Here is an 8774-nt window from a genome sequence, read left to right as displayed (position 1 = left end):
AGCGCATTTGTACTTTTAAAACATTTGTGAACAGGAACAGTTAAGAAAAAAATTTGTAAACAGTTCGTGTTTCCTTGCCTTTCTTTCTTCGTGCAATTAAGACACTGAGGCCTAGAAATTCAGTTAGGGGCGCCCAGCTCGCCTGGGCGCCGGAATTACCGCTGCGCGCGGAGCCACTTGCGCCAGCGGGAAATTCACTTTCAGCGCCCCAAGTGGAAGCCGGCCGCTAAACAAGGGTTTCGGCGCCCTGCTTGGGGCACTGAAACTGAATATCGGCGTGTAAAGTGCCGCAGCGCCACCCGCTGTGGCACGGCAGCCTGCGGTACTGCAGGCCTTCCTCTCAGTCTTAAGGGGGAGGTGCCTGCAACAGCGCGATCCCCGCTCGCGAGTGCCGGCAAATGAGCCCGGCACCAAGGAGAAGTGCCGGGCTCTCTGGAAACAGCCAGCAATGCCGCGGGGGGGTGGTGAAGGAGGCCGGGGACGGAGGTGCGGGCAGGCGGCCGCCGAAAAAGCGGCCGGCCGCACCTCCACCTTAACTCGCCCCACTACCGGCACAGGTAGGCCCCGTGTACCGGTCACTGTTTGCGGCCGGCGCGGGGGCGGCGGCAGCAACCAAATATGGCCAGCGGGGTGATAGCGGGGCGCTGCGCACACTGATGACGTCATTGGTGGCGGCGCAGCGCTACTGGATAACGCCGCCATTAGCGCCCCGCTAAATATCGCGGTAGGTTTGCACAGTGGTGCAAAAGCCCTCTTTGGGCGCAAACTGGTGGTGCAGGCCACTGAATTTCTAGGCCTGAGGATGTTAACTACCTCTTTTCTGCAGTTGAAAAATATGAAAACGTTAAAAGATTGGTAACACTTTGTGAACAGGTTTAACTCTTATTTTTTGGTTGCTTCATGCAATTACAAAATTGAAGAATTTAAACAACTATTTTTAAGTTTTCAAACATGTGCAAACTGATAAATGTTAGAAAAAAAATTGTAAACATTTTACAGTAATTATTTTTACTTTCTTACTGCAATACAGACATTAAAGGTGGAAACTAGCTATTTTTTACTTTTGTAACGGTTGTTGATCAAATTTTTTTTACTGGAATAAAAGTTGAAAATCTTTTCACATTGACTGCTGGGTGTACTGCTTAAAGGAAATGGTAACATATCCTTTCATTCAAAAATAAGCATTTGAATTTAAATATGTAAGAAAACATTTAACATTTAAATAAAATGAAAAATTAAACAATTGAACGATTTGGCCACTCGCTTCTGTGACTGAGGGTTGAAGGAGGCGCAGTGAGCTGAAGGTGCCACCCTAACATTTCCTGCGCCTTTTCACTCCCCGTGACTGGAGCCCTCCATAGCTACTTGCAAGGCCCCTCTGCGACTTTTCCTGCTCTTCAGCAGTTGCCTCATGAAAGGGTTGTTGCTGATGCAAGTCTACGTTTCCCTGCATCATGACTGGCGCAGCTGCTGGCTCCTGTGACCAAAGTGGCTCTGCACTGTGAGCTGGGAAGGGCCCTTCTGCTGGAGTCAGAGTAATGGCAGTAGTTATAGGTTCATGCGAATGAACTAGTGCAACCATATTTTCATTAAGCGCCGCCAACTGCAATGTCACCTGATTAAGTGAATTCTCATTAAGCACCACCAACTGCGATGCTATCTGATTTAGTGTAATGCCAAGATTATCGATTCCCTGCCTGATAGAGTCTCTAGAGTCAACATCCTTCTCAGTAAGAGATCTCAGCAATTGACTGAAACCTGCAATATGTTGCTCCTCATCTTGTAGGTGCTGTTGTACTGAATGTCTTTCTGCTCTTCCCACCTGTGCTGAAGTGTCAATATGGTGTCTGTCTGTGGAGCTACAGTCAGCAGTGACTCGCACAGAGCCACAGGGGCCAGGAGATGGTGAGATACTGGGCAGCGACACAGGGTCCATGCACTCCTGCTGCACTTGCTGACATAGGACAAGTTCCTCCTGTTCCTCAACCACCTCAGCAACTGCTGCCACTGCATCAGAAACACCTTCCCCAATGCCCTCTGCAGCCGCTGACTCCACGCACTGCTCATCCCGTGTGTGAGAGGTATTCTGTCCAGCTGTGGGAAGGAAGCAGAAAACATTTGCAAAGGTAAAGCAGGATGTGCCACATCACAGATATTCAGCACACACCTAACCTTCTTTAACATATAGCTGGCCAGGCCAACTCACGGTCAGGTTCAACAATGTCTGATTGAGATTCATCCGCGGGCCGATTGCTAGTAAATCCGAACATCTGCTGGACGCGTTCCTCATGTTCGGTCAAAACCCTCAGCGTGGCAACACCACCACCTGTGAGTGTAAGTTCCCTGGAGTTGTGAGCACTTTTACTCTGAAATGGCAACAGAAAAAAGAGAATCACACAGCTGCATTTCTGACATGGACAGCAAAGGCTTGGAAGACTGGGTTGGGTGTTTCTTTAAATCTCTGATTGAAAATTTACAGCTCAAAGCAATGGAATCAAGATAAGAGAACAATAGATAACCCTGAGCAGGCCCCAAAGCCATAAAGTTTTATTGTTACCTCAGGTGACTTGACCAAGAAGTCACTTGACTAAAGAACATGCATTGCAAGCCTTTTGAAATGTAGTTAACTTAAACTCTAAGCAATGTTAAAGTACTCTTTCGCAATAACTGTACAAACCTTGACAGATCGCAACAAGTCATTGAATTTCTTGCGGCAATTTTCCGCTGTACGTGGAATGGTGGAGGTCGCACTGACGGCCTGGGCAACTTCCGACCAAGCTACCATCTGACCTTTTCGCGGTGCCCTCGACTGCTCATTCCCAATGATGCGCAGGCGCTTTGCCTCCACCTCATTGAGGAGATTGCTGAGGTCATCTTCAGTGAAGTTTTGAGTTCTTTTAATCACATGAATTGTGCTCATTCCAGCCATTTCACTTTGCTAATTACATGAAATTAATGAAAATAATGTTTTCAAGGCTTTCAAAACTGTTTAAATAGCTTCAAATCTCTTCAAAACTATCTCAGAGTCATCAAAATCATGTAAACGTACTTAAAAGTTCAAAAAAGTTAACAAAACATTCATAAAAATACAAATAACCTACTTGCACTGCTGTTCTGTAAGTACGAAGCCTCTGCAGCTGTTTAGAAAGATTGGGGGCGTGTCCTATTAAAATGAGACCTCAAGGGGCGTGTCTCACTTAGACTCCGCACTCCATGCTTCGCGCTGGCTGCACTCCTGGGCGGCGTGACGTCAGACGCTGCCCGGGAGTCATCATATGAAGAAAGGAATTCCACGCGTCCCGGGACCAGAACGGCCGGCGCGCCGGGTAAGTGCACATCGGGGGCTTGCACACGCGGCAAGCCCCTGAACCTAATTTCTGGCCCAATATGTCACAACATAAACTGTGCGAGAACTGCATGGGTGATGTTAAATGTTTAAACCTGGGAATTATTTAGTTGTGTGGTAAGACACAAGTTTGTAAAAAGTTTATAAATCAAATAAGTTATGCAGTGTTATTGTAAGCAACTGTTTGTAAACTGCAAGTTTGTTTCCAAGGAAAAGGGGGAGGTCGTGTATTGGTTGCGAGTTTGACACCAGTCAATACGGTAATGTAATGTGCGAGTTTGACACCAGTAAATATGGTAATGTAATGTGCATTGCATTATGGGAATTACCCAGGAAAGCTGCAGTCAGCCATTTTACCAATAAAGTAAAGATCACAGTTAGAAGCCTGTCTGCCTGACTCTGATTTAATTCGACGTATCTACATGCTTGATTGAACGTATTAAAGCATAGATACAACAGTAACAGATCCCCGCCCCATTTACCACCCGCTCTGTCCAATACCAACCCAAAATTTCTGATCTCCTTAAACAACAGCATGGACCAGTTGGGCCAAATGGCCTGTTTCTGTGCTGTACTTTCTATATAATTCTATGTAAAATTAGCCAATAGTCAGCAGGAACTCTAGGCCTAGGTGCAGACAGGATTTACATCGAATCATGCAGAAATTATAAAACAGAAACAGGCCATTCAGCCTAACAGGTCCATGTTGGTGTTTCATCCCCCACATGAGTAATTGTCCTAATCCCATCTCTCTACCCAATTACCACCTCCCTTTATTCCCCTTTCCTTCAATCACTGATCTAACCTATTCTGGTAGTGCATTCCGCAGCCTCACAACATACTGTGTAAAAAAGCTTCTCCTGCCTCCTGTCCTAAATCTCTTACATTTAACATTAGGTCTATGTCCCCTTGTTCTAGATCTCTCAACCTCTAGGTACAGTCAGTTTCAATCTACTCTGTCCCATCCTTTCAGAATTTTAAATTCCTCTATCAAATCACCCCGTAATACTCTAATTAATGAAAACAGTCACAAATTTTTGGTTCATCTGTAGTGCTGACTATACTTGAATAGTCTGCTCATTAACCTTTCATAAAGCACCTTCCACGACCTCAGGACGTCTTGGGCGGCAGCACTAAACAGACCACAGTGCATTGGCACTCCGCCCAATTGTCCTCTCCATTGAAGATGGGTTAAAGGTTGGCCACATGTCTGTCAATGTGCGTGCTCCTTCAACAGACCTCTGTAAGGCTACTTCGCTACTTCTCTGGTTGCACAGGATGGCACAGATCTGAACTGGATTACAGCTCAGGACATTACAAGCTCTGGACACAAGAGTATGGAGGGAATATCGAAGGTGAAGTTGAAGACCACCCCATAGCATCCAGCTCTTCTGCCTGGTTCCTCTTTTGACTCATTGCCACACAGCCACATACCTAACCACACAAACGTCACACACAGTTAATATCCTGTTATGCAAACTCCGGTTCATGGTGTTGTCACGTTTTCTGGTATTGTAGGCCCGGAACAGCAGTCTGGCAGCACTGCCAGTGGCCCATAACAAGACAGCACCTCACAGCAACCCCCGCCTCCCTCTCGCTGATGGTTTCCAATCACCAGCACAGCTACCCACTCCCAGAGGACACAGATCGTGAGCTTGAGGACGTATCATCGGGTGAGTCACATTGCGCAGGTGAGGAGGAGTGGGGTCAGAGGAGCAGCAGGAACTTGCTGCCCTGATGGGCCTTCTTTGTTTCCCCTATCTGTTCTGCTGAAGTCTAGTAAAGGTTTTCTGACAGTTGTACAAACTAGCAGCTGGCGCACGCTGATCTCATTGGCAAGCCTTCCCTCATCTTTTACCAGTTCAACAATTTTATACTATAGTGGGGCAATTCAAAACCAAACCCAGCGATAATTTTAACCTGACTTGTCAAATGTCACTGGACTCTATAGCTTGCATTGCATTGCCTTCTTGTTCACTGAGCACCCAGGCCAGTTTGTATTGAATCAGCTCCCTTTTGACATGTTCTTTCCTCCCTCCCCAATCTGTTCTTCTGCTGAAGTCCTGTAGTAGATCACTTACAGTTGATGCCAGTGACTTGGCAGAAAATTGGCTGTATTTAATGGTCATTAAAAAAAATTACCTCTTATATCAAAAGAATGGTGCCAAAAATGATCTAAATGGAGAGAAACTGCAAAGTGCTACAGTACAAAGGGATCTGGGGGTCCTGGTGCATAAAACACAGAAGGTTAGTATGCAGGTACAGCAGGTGATCAGGAAGGCCAACGGAATCTTGGCTTTTATTGCAAGGGGGTTGGAGTATAAAAGCAGGGAAGTCTTGCTTCAGTTATACAGGGTACTGGTGAGGCCACACCTGGAATATTGCATGCAGTTTTGGTTTCCATATTTAAGAAAAGATATACTTGCTCTCGAGGCAGTTCAGAGAAGGTTCACTTGGTTGATTCCGGAGATGAGGGGGTTGACTTATGAGGAAAGGTTGAGTAGGTTGGGCCTCTACTCATTGGAATTCAGAAGAATGAGAGGCGATCTTATCGAAACATATAAGATTGTGAGGGGGCTTGATCGGGTAGATGCGGGGAGGATGTTTCCACTGATGGGTAAGACTAGAACTAGGGGGCATAATCTTAGAATAAGGGGCTGCCGTTTCAAAACTGAGATGAGGAGAAACTTCTTCACTCAGAGGGTAGTAAATCTATGGAATTTGCTACCTCAGAGAGCTGTGGAAGCTGCGACATTAAATAAATTTAAAACAGAGATAGACAGTTTCCTAGCTGATAAGGGAATTAGGGGTTACGGGGAGCGGGCAAGGAAGTGGACGTGAGTCTAGGTTCGGATCAGCCATGATCCTATTGAATGGCGGAGCAGGCCCGAGGGGCCGTATGGTGTACTCCTGCTCCTACTTCTTATGTTCTTATGTAAATACATGGAAAAGTCGGATAGCCAGGTGGTGATGGATAGAACAATAGAGCCTAGTCTTTAGTTACTTACAAGCCTTTATTTACAGAGACACACGATGGCCCAGAATTTGCAGTGGGTAATAACAGTGAACGAACAACGTTCTCTGTCATTCCCCCTTTGAAACTGACCGCACCTTTAGGATGTAGCACATGCAGATCCTAACGCAGAAATCCTGAAGTTGCGGTTAGTCATTCACTGCTCCGACACTGGCTGTGCTGTGGAACCACCCCCTGACCTCCCGCCCACTCTGACCCTCCCCCACCCCAACCCCCCCACCACACCATTCCCCTCATCATTATTTCAGGTTTGCCTTTTCCCCGTGTGAGAGCCCCAATCTTTGTTTTGCTCTCTCATATTTTTAAAAGGTTAGAATCAAAAGAGCTTACCCACCTCCTGATTCACTGTCTGTGAGAATTCTGCATTGTGATTGGCTGCTTGGACAGCCTGTTGACATCACAGCAGCTCTCGTCAGGGATTCCCCATTAAGCTTCGCTGATTTCAATTACGTGTTGGAAAAGCCAAGCTTCTCGCCACAGAGACCGCGGGATTTCTGTGGGAAGCTTACTTCGGGGCCATTACAAACTGCGCATCCCCAAGGTAAGCTTGCTCCCCTTCCCCAGCCTACCCCCATATATGGGGGGAGTTTTAACCTTCAGAAACAGGTGGGTCAGCAGCGTGGGGGGTAGTTAAATTGTTAAAAATGGGATTCCCGACCTGATCCCGCCTCCAACCCGTCCACTTCTGGTTTTAACGGAGGCAGGATGGGGACGGGTGACCAACCCGCTCCCAGGGGGCGGAGCCTCAATTTAACTGTTAGAATGAGGCTGGAAGCCACTTTTTTAACCTCCATTCTGTTTTTAACTGCATGTGGACGGGTTTCACACAATTCGTGAAACCCGGCAGTTGCAGCAAGGCAGGGACTGCTGGATCCAGGAGATAAGTGTTTTTATACCTACCTCCTGGATCCAGGGACCCTACCTAACCCACCGCCCACGACCGGAGACCCCCTCACAAGGCTTCCGATCACCCCCTTCAGGCCTCAAGACCCCCGCCCACAGGTGATGCTGAGGCCGGCCACAATATTCCGGTGGTCGGTCACGATCTACCCTTCACTCCACCCCCATCATCCGGCCCCAATCTTCTGTCTCCCCCCTCCCCCCTGATTGTCTGCCCGACCCCCGATCCACTACAACCCCCCAATCGTCTGCACGACCCCCGATCCCCTCTCCCCCCGCACGATCATCTGCATGTCCTTCAATCCTCTCTCCCCCCCCAAATGTCTGCCTGGCCACCCCCCAATCCACTCCCCACCAACACCCCTGATCCACTACCCCCCCCCCATCCATTTAAATGCCCGGGCCCCACGTGAACCCTCCCTTCCCCCTCTGTGCAGTTTAAGGCCTACCCGCCCGCAGCCAGCCAGTCTCTCAATCTGGCCTCCCGGGTTTCCCGACCACCTCGGGGGTCGGAGCCCCCCCACCAACCCCAACCCGCCTTCCTCCACAGAATTCCAGCCTGTATGAGAGAAAAAGAGTCTCCAATTAATTCCCACCACTTGAATACAATGAACACCCAATTGCTGTACACCACCTGAATACAATGAACAATACATACACTAAAAAAGGAAAACAACCCAGTACTAAATATACACTTTAAAAATAGAAACAAAAAAATGCCTAAAAGGTCACTGCTCCCTTAAGTCTCCATAATTCCGAGTTTTTCAGAAAGCTCCTTTCCTGAGGATGACTCCAAATAGGCTCACAAAGCAAATAACATGATCCGGGGAGAGCCAACTGAAAAAGCTGGGAAATTGCACCTTTGCCCTGTTTAAAAATTTTAAAGTAATTTGTGGCTCTCACCGAGGCTCTCATACACTTTGTTTATGAGCAGCCTTAAGCAGGAGATTATGAGAGCTGGAAAATAGCCTTATTGGCCTTGCTGTCTGGAACACTTCCCCTTAAACCCCTGTGCCTTGCTCCTTCTCGCTCCACCGTCAAAACCTGCTAAGATTCTTCCTCTTTAACCTTTCACCTTTCCTTTGCTATCACTGAGTATCCATTCCCTATCAATGGATCATCTTGGGACATTTACTGTAAAAGAAAAAAGACCTGCATTTATATAGCGCCTTTCACGACCACCAGACGTCGCAAAGCGTTTTACAAGACCAGATAATCTGTCTTTGTTATGTTGGTTGAGGGATAAATATTGGCCAGTACACTGGGGATAACTCCCCTACTCTTCTTCAAAATAGTGCCATGGGATCTTTTAGGTCCACCTGACAGAGCAGACAGGGCCTCGACTTAACGCCTCATCTTAGATCAAATGACATGCTTGATCTATGTAATCTACTGGTTCAGATAGGATCATAGCACAGTGCAAGCTTTTCTACTGCATTCCAACATTTATCTATTATTATAGTGAACTAGAAATTCGGCTCCATAGCGCCCGAT

Source organism: Somniosus microcephalus, unplaced genomic scaffold (assembly GCF_052327205.1).
Source record: "Somniosus microcephalus isolate GS21.2 unplaced genomic scaffold, FLI_Smic_1.0 scaffold251, whole genome shotgun sequence".
NCBI lineage: Eukaryota > Metazoa > Chordata > Chondrichthyes > Squaliformes > Somniosidae > Somniosus > Somniosus microcephalus.
This window is presented reverse-complemented; position numbering follows the sequence as displayed.